The sequence below is a fragment of the Megalobrama amblycephala genome, linkage group LG1 (genome assembly GCF_018812025.1).
Source record: "Megalobrama amblycephala isolate DHTTF-2021 linkage group LG1, ASM1881202v1, whole genome shotgun sequence".
NCBI classification, from domain to species: domain Eukaryota; kingdom Metazoa; phylum Chordata; class Actinopteri; order Cypriniformes; family Xenocyprididae; genus Megalobrama; species Megalobrama amblycephala.
In genome coordinates, this window is record NC_063044.1 from 16,990,661 (window position 1) to 17,012,561 (window position 21,901).

At 38.7% G+C, this 21,901-nt stretch overlaps 1 protein-coding gene and 2 long non-coding RNA genes across 5 annotated transcripts in view; 2 read left to right on the forward strand and 1 right to left on the reverse strand.

Annotated features, from left to right (window-relative positions):
• Window positions 1-7,387: 7,387 nt before the first annotated feature.
• Window positions 7,388-12,749, reverse strand: LOC125264931. Its single transcript, XR_007184172.1, has 3 exons — window positions 12,525-12,749; window positions 7,600-7,702; window positions 7,388-7,498 (listed from the first exon to the last, which is right to left on the reverse strand). It is a non-coding gene; the product is annotated as an uncharacterized LOC125264931 (long non-coding RNA).
• Window positions 12,750-13,267: 518 nt separating this feature from the next.
• On the forward strand, window positions 13,268-14,895 carry LOC125264892. The gene is made up of 2 exons (XR_007184155.1): window positions 13,268-13,739; window positions 14,588-14,895. It is a non-coding gene; the product is annotated as an uncharacterized LOC125264892 (long non-coding RNA).
• Window positions 14,896-20,986: 6,091 nt separating this feature from the next.
• The window catches only part of LOC125264517 (NACHT, LRR and PYD domains-containing protein 3-like), a 32,533-nt gene continuing 31,618 nt past the window's right edge, over window positions 20,987-21,901 (forward strand). For 2 of the 3 annotated variants that reach the window (XM_048183892.1, XM_048183898.1), the window contains exon 1: window positions 21,007-21,217. The gene's annotated coding sequence lies outside the window, so the exon portion shown is untranslated. Of the gene's footprint in view, window positions 21,218-21,901 lie in introns of all 3 variants that reach the window. The other variant, XM_048183905.1, reaches the window with a different exon arrangement.

Below are 21,901 nucleotides of genomic sequence, written 5' to 3' on the forward strand. Positions count from 1 at the left end.
AATTGGTAAGTTTCGTCAGGGCATGAAGAAATATAGAGCTGAGTATCATCAGCGTAACAGTGAAAACTAATGCCATGCTTCCTAATGATATCTCCCAAGGGTAGCATGTACAGACTGAAAAGCAGCGGTCCTAGTACTGAGCCTTGCGGTACTCCATATTGAACTTGTGATTGATATGACATCTCATCGTTTACTACTACAAACTGATAACGGTCAGATAAGTATGATTTGAACCATGCCAATGCAATTCCACTAATGCCAACATAATTTTCGAGTCTGTTTAGAAGAATATTGTGATCGATAGTGTCAAATGCAGCACTAAGATCCAGTAACACTAATAGAGAGATACAACCATCTGATGATAAGAGCAAATCATTAGTAACTCTAATGAGAGCAGTCTCAGTACTATGGTACGGACTAAATCCTGACTGGAAATCCTCACAGATACTATTTCTTTCTAAAAAGGAACATAGTTGTGATGAAACTGCCTTTTCTAGTATTTTTGACAGAAAAGTGAGATTTGAAATCAGCCTGTAATTGACTAATTCTCTTGGATCAAGTTGTGTTTTTTTAATAAGAGGTTTAATAACAGCCAGCTTAAAAGTTTTTGGGACAGACGGACAGTTCTCCGTTCTCCTAGTGGATCATCAGAACCTACCAATAATAACCAACTGCAGAACCGCAGATCCATACGTCATGACAGTCTGAGGACGACAGCGCCAGACCAGCAGCCTGAGGGTGGAAGTGGGCGGAGCAACAGTCTCACGTCGGATGTGGGCGGAGTTAGCGACAAACAAACATGGCGGAAGAAGAGAACACGGTAAAAAGTTTCTTCGTGTTGTGTTTTTAATCGATCACATTTATGTGTTGTGTATTTATTCGATCGTTAACACTTAACATGACTCAAATATTTTGTAAATGGGCTTCAAAGTCACTTTATCGCTTCTTTTGATATTTTACAAATCATCTCACGTTTCTTGCACCCAGGTGAAAAAATACTATAGTAATTTATAGTAAATACTATATATTGTTTTTGAACTGTACTACAAGTATGTGAATTAATTTGTTGTGGTAATTCTATAGTTGCTGTGATAATATAACAATTATAGTAATATAAACAAATTACTTTACCCAATATTGTTTGGGTAAACAATGGGTAAAGTTTTCTACAATTTTAGGGTATATTATACTACAATATACACTTTAATATACAGTTTACTGTAGTAAAAACTAAAGTATACTACAGTATTTATAACAGTTTATCAGTCCATTATAGTTAATACTACAGTATTCTGTAGCATTCATTAACAAAGTGTTATATATATATTTGTATATAATATAGTATTTACAATATAAAAATTTACTAGAGTATGGTTCAAAAACACTATAGTATTTTTTTCACCTGGGTGTTTACATATTCATGGTTTGTGATTTTACTTGTTGTTGGTGCTGTATTTTATTTCATTGGTTACATTTTACAATACTGACAAGTGGTGTTTAGGACGACGATAACCCGGGGTTAAGTGCAGCGTGAAAAGACATGTGAATTGCTTGCCTTTAAAAAAAATAAATTAAAAATTAAAACTGAACATGATTGATTAATTCCATTAGTGACAGGGTATGATTTATGTATTCAATATATAAACATGAGAAAAACAGAATGTCAAAACTTTATTATACATGCTGTGCTGCATCCTGACTACAACACAAAGTATTGTTAAATACACTTCACACATTTCATCCCATTTGTTTGTACTCTTCTCTCATGAAGGAGCCGTGGATCACATGATCTCTGCGCTGCACAACAACCAAACGTCTTCAAGGGTTTAGTGGAAGAGCCGTGCTTTCTGATATTGAAAGAGGAAGACCAGGAAAAGCCCTTCTTCAACTTTCACAGGCTGAAACGGATGATGACACACAACTGGCCAAAGAGCCTTTAGTGTTTCGCTTACAAATTAAGGATGATATGGACATTTTTCTTAATGAGTGTCTGGACAAGAACAGTCTTGTAATTAATTGCATGTTTATGGAGATTTGATTTTTTTTTTTTAAAGATTTAATTATCAGGCTCCACTTACCTGTGCTGGTGATCGAGCTTCACCCGTTACAGCATCACTCCAGAGCAGCTTCATTTCCTGAAGTCATGTGGTTTCAGTCTTCCTTCAATAGCAGAGATTCTGCAGGTTTCTCTGACTACCGTCAAATGCCGCATGGAGTAAGTTTGGTTTTAAAGTGCTTTTTATGATCTGTCACGCATGAAAAGAGTGAATCGTTCAACATTACTCTGATAAGCAATAACACTCATGTTTACATGTGTTTGTTCCAGGAGGTTCAGTTTGAGTCGCTCTCTGACGTATTCAGGAATAACCGATGACGCTCTCGACGCAATGATCACGGACATTGTGGGATCGGAGGCTGTCCCTGACCCACAGTTACGGGCAGGTGGATTCGTGTCCAGACACAGAGTACGCAGCAGCTTGATTCGGATCAACCCAAGGGCAGCGGCACTATGGTTCACGTCACAAACACCACACAGAAGACTGTACAGCGCTGCTGCTCCCTGTGACACCTAGATGGAAACCGCTAACTGATAATACTGCAAACATTATCTTTGGTTAGACTTTATTTTAAGGTGTCAGTATTACAGTAAAATTATACGTTCAAGTACTGAGTGATAATAATTAACTACATGAACTTACTGTAGGGTTAGGATGAGGGTTTGGTTTAGGGTTAATTGCATTTAATTATGCATAATTTATTGTTATTACTTCAGTAACTACATGTAAGATTTGTAACAATGACACTGTAAAATAAAGTCTTACCTTATTTTATTGTTTCAGGTGTTTATTCTTGAATACCTAAATTTTGAATTCTTTCTTCATTCAGTAATTCTCTGAGTCACTCATTTAGTTTTGTCTAATGTTATATAAATGTTTTGTTTATTCAGTTAAACATTTTATTCTGAAGCTTAAGTTTCAGTCATTCCAACTGCATCAGCCACTAATTTTGAGAATATTTTGTGATTAAAGTGGCTTTTTTCCCCCAAAGTTTTAATAAAGCACATTTTGAAGTTACACTGCATTGTGTTAAATGTTTCATGTTTCAAAGGATATATTTGCACATTGTATTAAAACATGGTTTTAAAGCAAGACTTCTAAGGGGTAATTCATGAAATCAAAGAAATATCTAGAAAAATAATTCCACCTCTTTTTCTTAGCAGTCCATTTCTCAATATAATGACATATTTGTAGCTTACAGTTAAAAGGGACATTTTTTAACAGTGTACATTTTGGGCTTTGAGTCCTGATCCATCATCCAAATCACTTTTACCTCATCATAATAATTTATGGCCATTTTAAAAGCTCAGAAATCACCCTGTTGAACCCCAGAAGTGTCTGATTCACACACTTGTGAAACTAATTTAGGTTAGTCACTTAAGTGATTTCAAATTCATATGAAGTGAATAAAAAGGTGTTTTTGCTCAGATCAATCAGCATCATTGTTCAGGTGAAAGACTTTCTCTTTCTCTCATGCCAGTGTGTGCCAGCGCTGATGTAAAGGATTGTGGGCGACACAAACCAGTTGATCAGCTCATGATGGTCCACTCACTTTGTCTTTGTCTAAACACACAGGTCAGATGGTCAGTGGTCATCACGAGCGTCTTGTTCCACACAGAATGAATGTGTCTTCTCTGTCTGTGAGGCATGTTCACATCTTCTTCTCTCGTCAGTGTGTGGTCGAGCCCCTCTCAACAGCAGGATTGATGGAGGGGAGAATACGGTGCTGTGTCAAGCTGGTCATTTACGAGCTTTGTTCAGTAGAAAAATTAAAGTGAGAAAATGAGGATGTTTTCATTTTTATGAATTCAATAAAGTGGCATTCTTGAAAATAAGGCATTTCAGTAACTGACTTGTTTTGTCTTTAATGTCTCTCTTCATTGATGGTTTTCTCTGTCATGTTTCAGGTGGAGAATTGTCCTTGACGGTGGTATGGATGGGTTCAGCTGTTCACAGGCGTTTATCAGCCTTTACCCGACACTGGAACAGCCATGGTTTGAGAACAGAGCGACACCAGACACCCGTGCAGATTTTGGTCCGAGGCCGTCTGGAAGGACAGAGAAGCACAGCGATGGAAGAGATGTTTGTCAGAACAGCTGGACCAGCAGATGGTGAGAATCTCTCATTAATCTGTGCTGAAGGCCATTGACATTTTCTCGTCTTGTTGTACAGCCTGATTATTCAGTGTGTGTGGAGCTTTCATTTGGCATAATTACCCACTGAACAATGATTATTCATGTTAGAAAATACGTTCTTTATTTTTAAACACACAACAGTATCTATACCAACAGGTACCAAACATGTTTTCAACATTGGTATATGTGGCGAGGGGGGCGTGGTTCAGCGAGGTCTGCAACCGGAGAGAATAGCGGGAGATGCTTGGTAAGTGAGTGGGTTGAATACAAATCACGAACACCTGTTTCTCATTCCAGTGATTGGCGCGGAGACGGGATAAAACGCCGTGAGAAGCAGGAGTGTGTGAGAGAGAGGGGAACTGCTGACTGAGCTGTGTTGAGCTTTTTCTCAACCTCCTGAAAAAATGGAATGAGGCAGAATCAGTGATGCTGGCGACGGTGATTAGCGGGGAGGATGATCTCGGGCCAGAGGCGAATATAAAAACTCAATCCCTCGCTCTGGTCCCGGGAGGAGATCACCTCTCGCCCTCCCAGCTCACTGATTTATCTAAATTGCAAACAGAATTTGCAGACGTGTTCTCTCCCCTGCCGGGACGTACCAACCTCATTCAGCACCACGTCGAGACGGAGCCGGGCGTGGTTATTCGCAGCCGGCCGTATAGGTTACCTGAACACAAAAAAAAGGTAGTTCAGGACGAATTAGAAGCAATGCTGAAAATGGGAGTAATAGAAGAGTCCAGCAGTAACTGGGCGAGCCCGATAGTTTTGGTCCCCAAGACCGACGGCTCGGTTCGTTTCTGCGTGGACTACCACAGGGTGAATGCAGTGTCGAAATTCGACGCGTATCCAATGCCGCGGGTGGACGAATTGCTTGACCGGCTAGGTGCGGCTCGATTTTATTCGACACTGGACTTAACGAAAGGGTACTGGCAGATCCCCTTGTCGCCTTTATCCAAAGAAAAGACAGCTTTCACGACGCCGTTCGGATTACACCAATTTGTTACGCTTCCGTTCGGGCTGTTCGGGGCACCGGCTACCTTTCAGCGATTCATGGATAAGATTCTCCGGCCCCATGCTGCATATGCGGCTGCCTATCTAGATGATATTATTATCTATAGTAATGATTGGCAGCGGCATATGCAGCATGTGAGAGCCGTCCTGAGATCGCTGAGAGGGGCTGGGCTCACAGCCAACCCAAAGAAGTGTGCAATTGGGCGCGTGGAAGTAAGGTATCTGGGCTTCCACTTGGGGCATGGGCAGGTGCGTCCCCAAATTGACAAGACAGCAGCGATTGCGACCTGTCCACGCCCCAAGACCAAAAAGGAGGTTAGACAGTTCCTCGGACTGGCGGGATATTATAGAAGGTTTGTACCTAATTTTTCGGCCCTCACCAGCTCGTTGACTGATCTAACTAAAAAGGATGCTCCAGATACGGTCCAGTGGACGGAGCTGGGGTGCCAGCAGGCCTTTACCCAGGTGAAGGCTGCTCTATGTGGCGGGCCACTGCTTCATTCTCCTGATTTTTCTCTCCCTTTTCTGTTGCAGACTGACGCGTCGGACAGAGGGCTGGGTGCTGTCCTGTCCCAGGAGATAGAGGGTGAGGAACGGCCGGTACTGTACATTAGCTGTAAGCTCTCTAAGAGAGAAGCTAAGTACAGTACCGTAGAAAAAGAGTGTTTGGCTATCAGGTTGGCTGTCCTCACCCTCCGCTATTATCTCCTGGGGCAGGAATTCACCCTCTGTTCGGACCACGGTCCCCTGCAGTGGCTCCACCGCATGAAGGATACCAACGTGCGGATCACTCGTTGGTATCTGGCTCTACAGCCTTTTAAGTTCAAGGTGGTCCACAGGCCGGGTGTTCGGATGGCTGTGGCCGATTTCCTCTCCAGAAATGGGGGGGGGGGGGGGGGTGAGCTGCAGGCCGGACGGCTCCCTGGCCTGAGTCGGGCGGTGGGGGTATGTGGCGAGGGGGGCGTGGTTCAGCGAGGTCTGCAACCGGAGAGAATAGCGGGAGACGCTTGGTAAGTGAGTGGGTTGAATACAAATCACGAACACCTGTTTCTCATTCCAGTGATTGGCGCGGAGACAGGATAAAACGCAGTGAGAAGCAGGAGTGTGTGAGAGAGAGGGGTACTGCTGACTGAGACACTGAGCACGACAACAGCACTGGAGAGAAGCCCTATTGTGGATTGTTTATACCGTTCTGGAGTGAAGCCCTGTTGTGGATTGTTTATTTTCGTTGTTGTGCGGTGCACAGACTTTTGTTGGACATTTTTCATATACACTAAATAAAGCTCAGTCAGCAGTCAAAAGCTGACTGAGCTGTGTTGAGTTACCTGGAGTGAAGCCCTTGTGGATTGTGTATACCGAACCTGGAGTGAAGCCCTTTGTGGATGGTGTATACCGAACCTGGAGTGAAGCCCTTTGTGGATTGTTTATTTTTGTTGTTGTGCGCTGCACAGTCTTTCTGTTGAACCTTTTTGAAAGCCAATAAAGTCTCAGTCAGCAGTTGTTCGTCGACCCTGTCCTCTTCCTTCCCCAACTACGAACTTAACTGTGCTACAGTATACTTATATTCTTTTTTTAACACACGTATGTGGTGTGTATATACCAACATTATTTAACATGTTTTCAACATTAATGCAATTTTTATGCCAAAAGAAAAGTTCACCCACAATTTAAAGTCAGTGGAAATCTGGAAATCCAAATGAGGTTTGTTTATATATTTTATATTTGGGCCAAACATTAGAATGTCATCATCCTGCAGGTAAAATTGATTCAGGTTAATCTTAAAATAAAAATAAAAATCCTACAGAGTTTACATTTGAGTGAACTTTTCTTTTGATATTGCTTTCTAACATACAAACAGGTTTTTACGGTTTTAAAACATTCAAGTATATGCCGACTTGCAAATAAATGTTTAAAACATTGTACAAGTTCAAATAACACGGCCTTATCTTTTTTCTTTTGCTCTTGTTATCTTAGGCTCTATCCTTTACTCAGTTGAAGAACTTAATACTTCCTCTATTACAGAGGCGTATTAGAAGTTGAACAAACACTGCCCCCTGTTGACTCTTTCTAGTTCAATGAGACCAGATCCACTATGAACAGATTGTCGGCTCATCACCATATCCATGTTGAGTGCGGCGTAGCACTGATAGTGACAGGGAAGCGTGTGTGTGTGTGTGTGTGTGTGGGGGGGGGGGGGGGTGTGTGCAACAGGGAATCTGAAGAGATCCAGGTTCTCTTCTGACACCTCCCGTCCCAGCCTGAACTTCATCAGGTCACTCAGCATGTTTGCTGATGCTATGAAAGAATAATTATCACACATTTAATTATAAACATTTATTCTAGCTGCTGTATGTAAATGGAGATGTTTTTAACTCAAGTAACAGATAAAGCCAAACCTTCTTCAGTAAAGCTTCACATACAGCTCGTGATGACGCTCATGATCTCAGCAGCAGTGGAGTCGTCTCTGTCCTCATCATCCACAGGCTTCTGAAGGACTGTCTGTGGGGGTTTGGAAATAAATGTTAATGGGAGTCATGACTTATTTTTGTGTTGTTTTTTTGTTTTATCACCCTCGAGCTCCACTTATATTGTTAGTAAAAAAGTTAATAATTTAGAAACACATGTCCATTTCCTATGGTGTATTTGTACCTGTGTTTGAAAGTGTTTGGGTCACACCTCCAGTGAGTTCTGGTTAGCATCTTCACATACCAGGTGAGCGGTGCTCAGGTGTGACTACCTGATTCTTTCTTGTACTGATGAATCTAACTTTGAGATGTCACAACTCCAAGAAAGTACTTTTATCAGCAGGGATTACATAGATAAAAACTTAAAATATGTTTTTATAGTATAGTGACCTCCTTTATGTCAAAAGATAAATGCAAACGTTAAATGCGTGTTATGGGACAGCAGTCTTGTTCACATGGCTGGCCGTATGATAGGGATCTTTTCTGCATGGAGGTTCCTGCCTATCCGGGCTGAGCATACCAGTGGCCATTCTCCTAACTGGGGCAGTGCAGACAGCGCAGGATTGCCCCGATTTAGATCACAGAGAAGCCATTAGTTTGGTGAGGACTTGAGACCATTGTGAAGACATCATCAACACGACATCCAGTAGCACAGTTCCCAACAAACCATCCATACCGGCGTGATGAATACACCTCAACTGACACGACAACGCAGCCCTGAAGTATCAGCAGAGATAGAGTCAACTAGATCATCCACTGTGAAGACATCATCAACACGACATCCAGTAGCACAGTTCCTCAACAAACCATCCATACCGGCGTGATGAATACGATCCTCAACTGGACATGACCACAACGCAGCCCTGAAGTATCAGCAGAGATCGAGTCGACTAGATCATCCATTGTGAAGACATCATCAACACGACAGCCAGTGCCACAGTTCCTCAACAAACCGTCCATACCGGCGTGATGAATACGATCCTCAACTGGACATGACCACAACACAGCCCTGAAGTATCAGCAGAGATCGAGTCAACTAGATCATCCATTGTGAAGGCCTCATCGACACGACAGCCAGTGCCACAGTTCCTCAACAGACCGTCCATACCGGCGTGATGAATACGATCCTCAACTGGACACGACCACAACACAGCCCTGAAGTATCAGCAGAGATCGAGTCAACTGGATCATCCATTGTGAAGACATCATCGACACGACAGCCAGTGCCACAGTTCCTCAACAGACCGTCCATTACCGGCGTGATGAATACGATCCTCAACTGGATGGAACTGAAATAAATACTTTGAATGTTGCGATCCTATCAGACTTATGATAGCAACCTGAATCGTAACAAAGCACTGTTCGCCAGAGGAGAACTGGCCCCCCGACTAAGCCTGGTTTCTCCCAAGGTTTTTTTCTCCATTTTAACACCTGTTTGCCACTTGTTTGCCACCTGATGTCACCTGTTGGAGTTTGGGTTCCTTGCCGCTGTCGCCTTTGGCTTGCTTAGTTGGGGACACTTGACATTTGATATTCAACAGTATTCTTGACATTTGTTCAACAGTGCTTCTGCTCTGCCTGCATTGACACTATTCTTTAAGAGCTGCTGTGCAGCCAAAATTATGTACCAGTTATCAATGTAAAGCTGCTTTGACACAATCTGCATTGTAAAAAGCACTATATAAATAAAGGTGACTTGACTTGAAGCACAGCTCTGGCCAGATGGGGTGTTTTATTTTTAAACCCAGGATAAATGCAGGCCCAGCGAATGTAGAAACACCTAGTGGTGCAAGAGGTGTGTGTGCAGCGGAGGCACATGTGTCTGCTGAAGTGAATGTGTGATTATGATTTTATGAACTTTAGAGTAGTGTCATATAACTCACATGGGCTGCACTGGGACAGTGTTGGTGACAAAGCGCAATGCATTGTTACTGACAGCTTCTGGAGAATGCGGGCATTGTACGTATACAAGAGACTTTTATCAAAACAGGATCTAGACACACTTAATTCTGTTAATGATGATGTGTATGGTGTGGGAGAATCTAGGACTGATTTAAGTATGGAACAGTGTGTGGAATATCAGAATATCAGGGGGTGTGGCCAAGAATATGATCCACTGATTAGTGTGATTAGATTAGACGAGGATTGGTGATCGTAATTAAAGTGGAACAAAAGAAGAATGCTTTTGTTATTTTGAATGTGTATACTCCTTATGAATGTTGTCAAAATGAAGATGAATATATCAATTGCCTTTTGGTTTTATTAATGAAAGTGTAGACTTGTATATTTATAGTAGGGGACATGAATGCCGATATATCTGATGTTAAATCTTTGTTTGTCTAGTTCATTTTTGAAAATAGGGGGGAATTTTCCCCTTAGGTGACTCTTATGGGGGGATTTTTGTCATTTGAGGCGGAGTGTGTAAATAAATTATATATATAATGTTACCTAATGTTATTTGCTCACTCAGTGTATTTGTATTTTTACAATGAGGTTACAATTCTTATGCTTGTTGACACACAAGACAAGGAAGCTTGATTTAAATATCAAGCAAACAAGAACAAATAAACAAATTACAAGCAGAAGCACAAATAAATAAACAGCTGGATATTTTACTTCATAACTTATTAAATATGGATATATTTTTTTACACAAATGCATCTTTTCTCTTCAGAAGACCTTTATTAACCCCCTGGAGCCGTGTGGAGTGTGTTTATGATGGATGAAGCACTTTCTTCAGCTCATACTCGCTGATCCCGTTCACTGCCATTATAAAGCTCTGATGCGTCAGGATATTTATTAATATAACTCTGATTGTGTTTATCAGAAAGAAGAGAGTCATATACAGCTAGGATGGCTTGAGGGTTTGTAAAGCTTGGGGTCATTTTCATTTGAAAGTGAATTAATCCTTGAAAGTCCAAAAGTCATGCACAGAAAATGAATCTGTCTGAATAACACACAGATCAGAGTGAGAGCGAGTGCTGACATGTCTGACTGACATTCTTCTCATTCTCACGTCTCCTCCTGGAAACATTTACTTCATCTGTATTAGTGATGGAGCTGCTGTTCAACAATTCAGAGAAGAGTAAAGAATACGAGTCTACAGCTGCAGTGCAGTTTAATCATCAGACATGAGAAAACTGCAGCCATTTATAAAGACACTAGTGCTGTCATTAAATGTTCCTGCACTTAGATCCGCTTCCCTGCCTGCTCATTTCACACCCGTCGATACATTAATATTATTGCATTTCTTACTGTATCTTTCATTTTTCTGAACACATGAACTTGACATGCAGCATCCTGCAGACACTCTTCTTAGAAAAACAGTTTCATTAAAACACCAGCAGTGACTGCAGCTAAAGCTCTGTTCATTCTCAATAAGAAGCTTTGTAGACACACTAACTAGTTCATTTCTGTGATAAGTGAAGCTGGTAATGCTGTTGGTGTTTAATCCTCCTCTGCTGAGATCTTCAGAGATTCAATGTCTTCTTTTATCTTCAGTTGATTTCATAAGTCAGTAGTTCTTGTGTTTCTGTGTGTATAAAAGACATTCTTCACACTTCTTCATAACTCACAGATCGTCCTGAAAACCTGTTTCACTTGTTTTACTTAAATGGTCTGATGAAACGGCTTGTTTTTATCTAGTTTCCTCAGTTTGTTTTCATGTGTGTGGTGAAGTGGGAAGCATCGAATGGATCGAAGCATTGAAGGAAATTGAAACTCCACCAATCAAGAATGAAAAGCTCCACAGCTCCAGTGTAGAAAGTGCTCACTTTTGAGAAACCTTAAACCTGTCCAGCCGTCGTAAATGATAGATGTGTTGATTTTCCCTCTTTAAGAGGTGATGTGTGTGTAAGGGGACGTCGCTAGGGTGACCACCATCAAACAAACCAAATGTGGGACGATTACTAAGTTTGTGTGGGACAATGTGGGACATGTTTCCAACACTAAAACATAACCTGAAGCTGTTATATAATGTCTGTCTAACTTAATAACAACATTTGTATTCTGCCTTTCAACTGATAAAAATACTTTGTTCTTTAGTCCATTCCAGAAAACACCATTACATCACAATGTAACATAACATGTCTTTATTTTACATGTCATTTAAATTCAACATCACTGACCCTAAAGGCAGCAGGCATCATGCAGATAACTATTTTTGAATTAGGTGACCAGATTTCTGAAATGAAAACTGGGGACAAGTCCTTTTAGGTGAACAAAAATCTCATTTGTTATTATCTATTTAAAAAACAGGGACAATACATTTTTTAATGTTTTTGTTTTTAATTGTTGTGAGTTCCTTATAGGCTATTATTACATAAATAATTATGATTTAGTTTTATTATTAGGATTTTTGCTCTGGTTTAAATACAACCAAAAAACTTTTACACGATTAATAGTAACCACTGTAAAAGCAGTTCTAAACAATACTGTTATAGCCTAACATTCGTGTGCCTTTACAAAAACATATTACATTTCAAAAATAAAACATAAATAGGCATATAAGAAGATAAATATTTAACAAATATGATTTAACATTATTGAATTTAATAATTTAATTTTCACATGCTGTTTTTAGCTACTGTACAGAAATTAGGCTACAACTGTACAACTATTATTTAGCATTTTATACTTATTTTAAGCACAAAGTATGTGTATTATTTTATTTTATTTTTTATTTATTCATATCTGAGTGTACCTTCACCACGTAGTTAAGACGTGTGTGTGGAAATTGCTGCGTTATGACTGCGAAACTTTTGTGGACGTTTAAAATTGTGCAAAACAATCTCACACTCTGTTGAGGTCCTGTTATAAAACATACAAACAGTTTGAATAGTTAGTATGTTACTAACCTTGAAACTGATAACGATGTTTATTTTGATATTTGACGATAATGGCGCTTTGCTTTGCTCTGGTCCAGATCCAGATTACGTTCCTCATGAAGTAGCGGCGCGCGCGCGTGAACAAGTGTAGCTGCATAGCCCCCTCTGTTGGAGAACATGATCACTACACAATTGTATGCTCGTCGGAACAGACTGATGAAAATGCGGGACATTCTCTCAATATGCGACGTGTGGGACAAGGAGTTAAAATGCTGTGCGGTACAACGCAAAGCGGGACGGGTGGTCACCCTAGACGTCGCTGTTAAAAGCAGAGCTATAATCCACGAAAAGCATCTGCACATAAGAGAGAGACATTTTTTAGTTTAGTTTTATGATTGTTATTAGAACTATTTTAATATACACCAAAACACAAATTCATTTAAAGAAGATGTTGTTTTCAGTAAAAGCTAAGCAAAGCAGACAAACAAAATCATGTTTTATTATTATTAAACATATATAATTTTTCCCCCCGAATATATAAATCTGGATATGATAATTTACAGTTTTTTAATTCACTTTGGTACTATTTTCACGAGTAAGGTGTACATTTTCAAAACTCTTCAAAACTCCAAACTGATGTAATTGAATCGTTAATGTTTGTAATAGCATTGATCTATGGAATTACATTTGATCCAAAAATAATGAACGTAACTTTTCAAAAAAACTAATAAAAATATAAATTGAATCTGAATAAAATGTCTTTGAAACTTAAAAAAATAAATCGCAGGCAAAATGTTTGACTTTGTTTTTAATACACTGCATGTTTTGCTAACAGTTTCTTTTCTTTCTTTCACTGATCTTTACTTACAAAAGCATTTCCAGAGTTTTCATTTATGCTTCTGAAGTTTTCGTTTACGATCCCAGAGTTTTCGTTCGTCTTTCTGGCACAAATCTCTCGCGGGGGCGGGGCCAGCAGTGGTGTGTTCTCATTGGCTACTGAGTTTTTGATTGACAGCTTCTTCTTGACCTGGAAGTGAAGACGTCAGTGTTGCGTTTACAATTACATGTGTGGAGGTGAGCGTCTGTAAGCGGCTTCTTATTTCATTTTAGTGATGTAAAGATAGGCGTTTTTATTATTTTATCTGTAGCTGCTGCTACTATGGTGAGATGATTTCTTAGGCCTAGCACAGACGAATGATATAATCATCATTATCATCAATCATCGTCGTTATCTGGATACTCGCGGTAAGTCAGTATTTTTTACGTTTACAAAATCAAGTAACATTACTTGCTTTTGCTTTTTCAGATGGAGAGGTATTTTAGAGCTCATTTAGAGCCCACTTTATACAGCAGTGTTGTCTTGATTTAACCCAATCATTACAGGATCTGGTTATGTACTGTACATACAGCCTTGGATTAGATCATATTTAAAGGGGAAAAGGTAGTTTTTAATAATAATACATATAAAGTACTGTGCAAAAGTCTTAGGACACCATTAGATGTTGTTTTAGCAATGGTATAGTGACCATATAATTTCTTTTCAGACTTCTTATTAGAATATGACCAGGAAATACTTAAAATTTGTAAGCATTATTAAAAAACAGAAAAAAAGACTTCTACAGGCTAAAGTGGCAAGTATTTAGTGTCCTCTCCTTACACTTGAGTAATAGTGAGAACCTGGCTCTCTCAAACCTAAATGGAATGGAAAATGACTGGAAGGCCAAGAAAACTTTCAAAATCTGATCAGAAGTTTCTCCTTTGAAAAAACTGGAAGTCTAGGAGGTCACGTTAAATACTGATTTTTGCTTATAGAATCAATGTTGTTCTGATTTTTTTGTGTGCATATTTCCTGTATTTTCTGTTTGCTTGTAATAAAGACCAAAAAATAAGCATGGGTGGTAAACATTGATAAAACAACAAAGCTAAGACTTTTGCACAGTACTGTATGGCCAAATGCAAAACCTAATACATGAAAGTAATTATGGCTGAAATTTGTTTGAAATAAATATTTTAAGTCTGCATAATTTGTTATGTGGGAATTCAAAGCAGTTTGTATTGTTAGATTATAATACATCTGATTTCTTATTTTCCAGGGAGTGGAGCAACTTTTCCATTAACAAAATTCTGATGCTGACCCAGAGGAGGGAGTGGTAGCCCCAGAGATCCACTGTCCCCATCAGACAAGAATCTTATTTTGTTCAGACACATCACCTTTGACTGACTGGGATCTTGATCTTCAGACACCTGATATTATGCAAATATTTTAATTTTTTGGAGCTCTAGATTAAAACAAGACACAGTTCACAAACACACAGGAGGTTGTACTTTATTCTTATTAGTCCATACTGATCTTGGATTAGCATACCAACAACATATGAATGTTAAAGTGATAGTTCACCCCGAAAAAATTCTCATATGTTTTACTCACCCTCATGCCGTCCATGATGCATATTACTTTCTTTCTACAGATAAACATGAATTAGGATTTTTAGGAAAATAATACATGTCTTCGAGTCCTAAAGACACATTAATCCATGCGACCCCAGTGGATGAATCAATGTCTTCTGAAGTGAAACAATAGATGAGAAAAATACTAATAATTTAAACTGTTTTAGTTATTAACAATCGTTTCCCATCAACCATCATACGTGTATGGGTTACAGTCCACTTATGAGATGGACACAGAGATGGACTATTTTCTTAAAGATATTTGTGCTTATGTGGAGAATGAAAGTTATACAGTCAAACCAAAATGTATTCAGACAACATGAACATTTCATTCCATTCATTAATACAGTTTATTCACTATATTTAAAAAAAATGGTAAATATAGCTGCAAGCAGCAATTCGGGGCCAAGCCCCAGAAGGGGCAGTAGCGCAATACGGAGCAGGTAGAGCAAAAACAGCAGAAATTGAATGTACATGCAAAACAGCTGGTTCAGAAGGACAGGTGGAAATGAAATGAAAATCAATAGAACTTCAGATGAGAATGAACACGGAATGAACTAAAAACACTTGTATCTAATTCAAGAGGAATAAAGATTAGTACAATGCTTATTTGGATAAAAAAGGAATCAAAATGACTCATTACACACTATTGTATAAAACCCCCCGGCACGGGATTCGAACCCACAACCTCCGGGTTCAGTGTCCATGTCTCATCTCATTGCACCATTGTGCAGATGAATATTGGCACAACTGCCGAAGTTCATTAGTTCATGTGAAAATGAACTAAAAATGAAGAATTTTAATAAAACTGCACTGAATGTTATATTTAATAACTTTACTTTAGATCATTCTGCACCTCATCATACTGTAGCGCAATACGGAGCAGGAAGAGGAAAAACAGCAGAAAATGAACAAACATGAAACAGCTGGTTCAGAGTTATGGGCGAGAATGAACTCAGAATGTACAGAAGCTTAGATGAAAATGAACACAGCATGAAACAAAAAGCATTTATTTCTAATCCAAGAAGCAACAAAAGAATCAAAACACACAATTTCATAAAACCGCTCCACCCGGGATTCGAACCCACTATCTTTAGGTACAGGGCTCTTCAGGTATATGGCTTTACACATTGAGCTACTTCAGGATGCACGTTCAACAGGCTGTGGAAAAGAACTTTCTGTGTAAGAAAGAATTTACAAAAAAACATTACTTAGCATGCTAACCACATTAGCATGCTAAGCTAACTTACTGCTAATGAAGCTCATGGCTAACTTGATAGCTGAAGAGCCATATTAAAAAGAATGACAACTGGTTAGCATGCTAAGCAATTAGCATGCTAAGCTAACTAGCATAAGACAACAAACACAAGCAAGGTCACATTCAGAGACGAATATCTCGGGAATGGTAGTGAATATCAAAATTCCGTTCAGTCATTTCTATGCGGCTCGGTCCAAAGATCATCTGAGCTGATTTTGGACAAAATTGGACAAAATTTGTAGGAGGAGTAGCGAAAAAACTGTTTTCCATTTATTTCAATATGGCGGACAGGTACATTTAAGGAAAATGACAAATGACACATCGTCGGAATCGGCATAAGCCAGGGAATAAAATGACATAAAGCATACACATTTTGGAAAGTGTTTTCAAAAGTTATAAGCATTTTTGGAAAAAAACATTATATCTGTGGAACAGTAGGTGGCGCTATGTTGAAACTTCTCAGGTACCTTCAGGACCTTCTAAAGGTCATACGTACCAATTTTTGTGAAGATATGTCAAATTGTTTAAAAGATATTGCAATTTATGACAAAATTCAAAATGGCGGACATGCGTATCATCTGATGTTGACAAGATCTTGATTTTCTGACAAACTGTTCAAAAGTTATTGGCCAAAATAGCCATTTTTCAGATCTCATGAACTGTAGGTGGCGCTGTTCCCAAATTTGGCATGGAACCTCAGATCATGGTATGGATCAAGTGTACCAATTTTTGTTTCGATTGCTCAAAGTTTGGCTGAGATACAGCCTCTATAGCAATTTTGGGTCAACCTCGTTAACTTCGTGACATCATAACTTTTGAACAAAGATGAATAAAAAAAATCTGTTCAGTCATTTCTGTGCGGCTCAGACCAAAGATCACCTGATCAAAGTCTGGACAAAATTGGACAAATTTTGAAGGAGGAGTAGCAAAAAAACGGAATACTGTACTTTTCAAAATGGCCGCTACTGTAATGGGCGGAGACTTAATGTAAGAATTTGAATAGAATCAGCATGAAGAGACGAATCAGATGTACTAAATTGTATTTTTCTAGAGCAAATGGTTCAAAAGTTATAACCTTTATAATGTTGAATTTTTGAACTGGTGGTGGCGCTATAGAGTTGGACCTAGAGACTCCAAAATTGGTCAGATTTCTAGACATGACCATCACTACAAGTGTGCCAAATTTCATCATTTTCTCATGTTCCGTTGATAGGGCTGCCATAGACTCCCATTCGGGAGGAAGAATAATAATAAAAGGGAAAACGTACAATTACAATAGGGGCTACAGCCCCTTCGGGGCTTGGCCCCTAATAAGAATACTAACGGATACAAGAGGGGCTACAGCACCTTCGGTGCTTGGCCCCTAAATAGCTGCAAGCAGCAATGCGGGGCCAAGCACCGAAGGCACCGCAAACAGAGCAACACAGCAAGCAGAGCAGCATTTCAAGCAGAGCAACACTGTAAGCAGAACAGCACATCAAACAGAGCAGCACACCAAGCAGAGCAGAACATCAAACAGAACAGCACAGCATGCTGAGCAACACTGCAGGCAGAACAGCACAGCAAAAAGAGCAGCTTTTAAAGCAGAGCAACACGGCAAGCATTTCAAGCACTCAAATGTCTGAGCTGTAGTGCAGTGCGGAGCAAGAAGAGCAAAAACAGCAAAAATTGAATGTACATGAAAAACAGCTGGTTCAGAAGTAGAGGTGAGAATGAGCTCAAAATGACCAGAAGGTTCTTGGGATGATAGAGGAATTGAAATGACAACATTAGAAATAATTTTATAAAGTCACCCCACATGGGATTCAAACCCACAATCTCTGGATCATGTGTCTGTCACTCAACTCTTTGCGCCACTGAGCAGACAGTGTCACACAGCTATCAGAGTTCAGTAGTTCATGAGAATGAACTCACAATGAAGAGCAACACAGCATACATTTCATGCACTCAAATGTCTGAGTTGTAGTGCAATGCAGAGCAAGAAGAGCAGAAATTGAATGTACATGAAAAACAGCTGGTTCAGAAGTAGAGGTAAGAATGAACTCAAAATGACCAGAAGCTGAGATGAAAATGAACACAGAATTAATAAAAATAGATTTATTTCTAATTAAAAGAAGAAAGACTAGTACAATACTTATTTGGATAATAAAGGAATATAAATGACAACATTACAAACAATTTTATAAAGTTGACCCACACGGGACTCGAACCCACAGTCTCTGGATCATGTGTCTGTCACGCAACTCTTTGCGCCACTGGGCAGACAGTGTCATATAGCTGTCGAAGTTTAGTAGTTCATGAGAATGAACTCACAATGAAGAATTTTATAAAAATGCAACATATGTTATATTTATAAATTTTAGTTTAGATCATTCACAGAAACATTCAATATCAGGAACAGAAGCAATTTGTACAAAATAACCATTCAGCATGCTAAGCTAATTAGCATAAGACAACAAACACAAGCAAGGTCACATTAAGAGACAAATATCTCGGGAACGGTAGCGAATATCAAAAATCCGTTCAGTCATTTCTATGCGGCTCGGTCTAAAGATCATCTGAGCTGATTTTGGACAAAATTGGACAAAATTTGTGGGAGGAGTAGCGAAAAAAATGTTTTTCATTTATTTCAATATGGCGGACAGGTACATTTAAGGAAAATGACAAATGACACATCGTTGGAATTGGCATTAGCCAGGGAATAAAATGACATAAAGCATACACATTTTGGAAAGTGTTTTCAAAAGTTATAAGCGTTTTTGCAAAAAACATTATATCTGTGGAACAGTAGGTGGCGCTGTCTTGAAACTTCTCACGTACCTTCAGGACCTGCAAAAGGTCATACGTACCAATTTTTGTAAAGATATGTCAAATTGTTTAAAAGATATTGCAATTTATGACAAAATTCAAAATGGCGGACACATGGTTCATCTGATGTTGACAAATTCGATATCCTCGGATTCGGCATGGCCCAAGGATCCATAGACACCAAAATCTTGATTTTCAGACAAACTGTTCAAAAGTTATTGGCCAATTTGGCATGGAACCTCAGATCATGGTCTTGATCAAGTGTACCAATTTTTGTTTCGATTGCTCAAAGATTGGCCGAGATACAGGCTCTTTAGCAATTTTGGGTCAACCTCGTTAACTTCATGACATCATAACTTTTGAATAAAGATAAATAAAAAAAATCTGTTCAGTCATTTCTGTGCGGTTCAGTCCAAAGATCATCTGATCAAAGATTGGACAAAATTGGACAAATTTTGAAGGAGGAGTAGCGAAAAAATGGAATACTGTACTTTTCAAAATGGCCACTACTGTAATGGGCGGAGACTTAATGTAAGAATTTGAATAGAATCAGCATGAAGAGACGAATCAGATGTACTAAATTGTATTTTTCTAGAGCAAATGGTTCAAAAGTTATAACCTTTAGAATGTTGAATTTTTGAACTGGTGGTGGCGCTATAGAGTTGGTCCTAGAGACTCCAAAATTGGTCAGATTTCTAGACATGACCATCACTACAAGTGTGCCAAATTTCATCATTTTCTCATGTTCCGTTGATAGGGCTGCCAAAGACTCCCATTCGGGAGGAAGAATAATAATAAAAGGGAAAACGTACAATTACAATAGGGGCTACAGCCCCTTCGGGGCTTGGCCCCTAATAAAATGAATTTTATGAATTCTACACATGTATTCTATAATAGGTGCTTGTGCATTTTTACAGTAATGTACTGTATATCATGAGAATACTGTGCATTACATGAATATGCAGTTAGTGATTTGTGGATTCTGGTCGTTCCTTTCATAACATAATTGCATCCAACACTTTCACTTTGATACCTGTGTGTATGCCGCAGTGACACGACTGTTATTTTCATATTGTTTGAATCCTTCAGAATTGAGTGATCATTAATTGTGATGGTGTATGTGCATATGCTAACAATGGGTAGAGTGATGGCCATGGTTGCCAACCTTGATTAGCTGGTTGGAGTGAGACTTTCTTGACGGCTGAATATATACATGTATATGATACTAGTATTCTCTTTAAATTGTAACAGCACAACCTAATCAGACCCAACAATAGAGAAGAATCATCAGAAATAATCAAATATTCTCAGAAAACACTGGACATTATGCAATATTTTCAGTATTATAACCTTTAATGTACAATTAAACCTCAAGACATTATCGCGTTTGATCTCTCACGCTCCTAAAAGTTTATGTTGACAAAGTAGAAGCTGCAGATAAATACAGATAAAATTCAAAAACAAAACTCATATCTTTAAATGAAATAAGAAGCCGCTTACAGACACTCACCTCCACACATGTAATTGTAAACACAACGCTGACGTCTTCACTTCCAGGTCAAGAAGAAGCTGTCAATCAAAAACTCAGTAGCCAATGAGAACACACCACTGCTGGCCCCGCCCCCGCGAGAGATTTGTGCCAGAAAGACGAACGAAAACTCTGGGATCGTAAACGAAAACTTCAGAAGCATAAATGAAAACTCTGGAAATGCTTTTGTAAGTTAAGATCAGTGAAAGAAAGAAAAAAAACTGTTAGCAAAACATGCAGTGTATTAAAAACAAAGTCAAACATTTTGCCTGCGATTTATTTTTTTTAAGTTTCAAAGACATTTTATTCAGTTTCAATTTATATTTTTATTAGTTTTTTTGAAAAGTTACGTTCATTATTTTTGGATCAAATGTAATTCCATATTGATCCAGTTATGATGAAGTTATAAAACGGTCATGAGGTTTGGTGTAGAACAGAGTTTGCTGCCAATACAGTAAATGTTGTCAGTGAATCTATAATGTAGTTGATTTTTATAAGTGTGAGTTACAGTAAAGTTCATCAGTGTTTCCTGAGAATGAATCTTTCTGAGAGCGTGTGTTGACATGTCTGACTGTCATTCTTCTCATTCTCACGTCTCCGTCCTGCTGGTTCTGTAGAAGTGAAAGAAATCCCAGAGCTGCTGTTCAACACTACAGTTCAGAGGAAACAGAACGATCTGAGGTGAGTGTTTCGTCTTTCTTTAGTTAATTTCATGTCGTCTTATGATGTGTCATTGGTCGCTTCTGGGTCTTTACAGTTTTTTTTATTACTTTAGAGCAATTTTCACAAGCAATTGGTACATTTTCACAAACTCTTAGTATTATTATCAAAACTAATCATCAAAAGTGCACTTTTTTAACATTTCAGCATATTTTCAATTGTGTGAGCACAATACACAAAATCATAAAGTATCATTTTCACAACACAAAATAAGTGTTTCATCTTTATACAGTAATTGACTTTCATAATGCTATTACTATCAATCTTTTGATTTGCATCTCTTCTCATTCAGTTTAATACATTTGTCTATTATTTAATCCAACTGGTTAATCAATGAATCATTTGGTACATCCCTAGATTTCTATAGATACAGTTCCTATAGATATAGTTTCTACTTTGTTTGCAATTTCCAATATGGATATCCAAAAGTAACAAATTATTGCAAATTATTTGCATTATAAGCATATTTGTGAACACAGATCAGGATTGAGTACGAGGGAAAAGAAACAGTCAATGACTGTATAACGTCAGATTGATCAGAAGAGAGACAGATGACATCAATACAGCATTTTACATTACAGTGTGATTGTGATACTGTAAACAGATGGTAGAGACTGACACATTACTGTAACGCACTATGGTTCA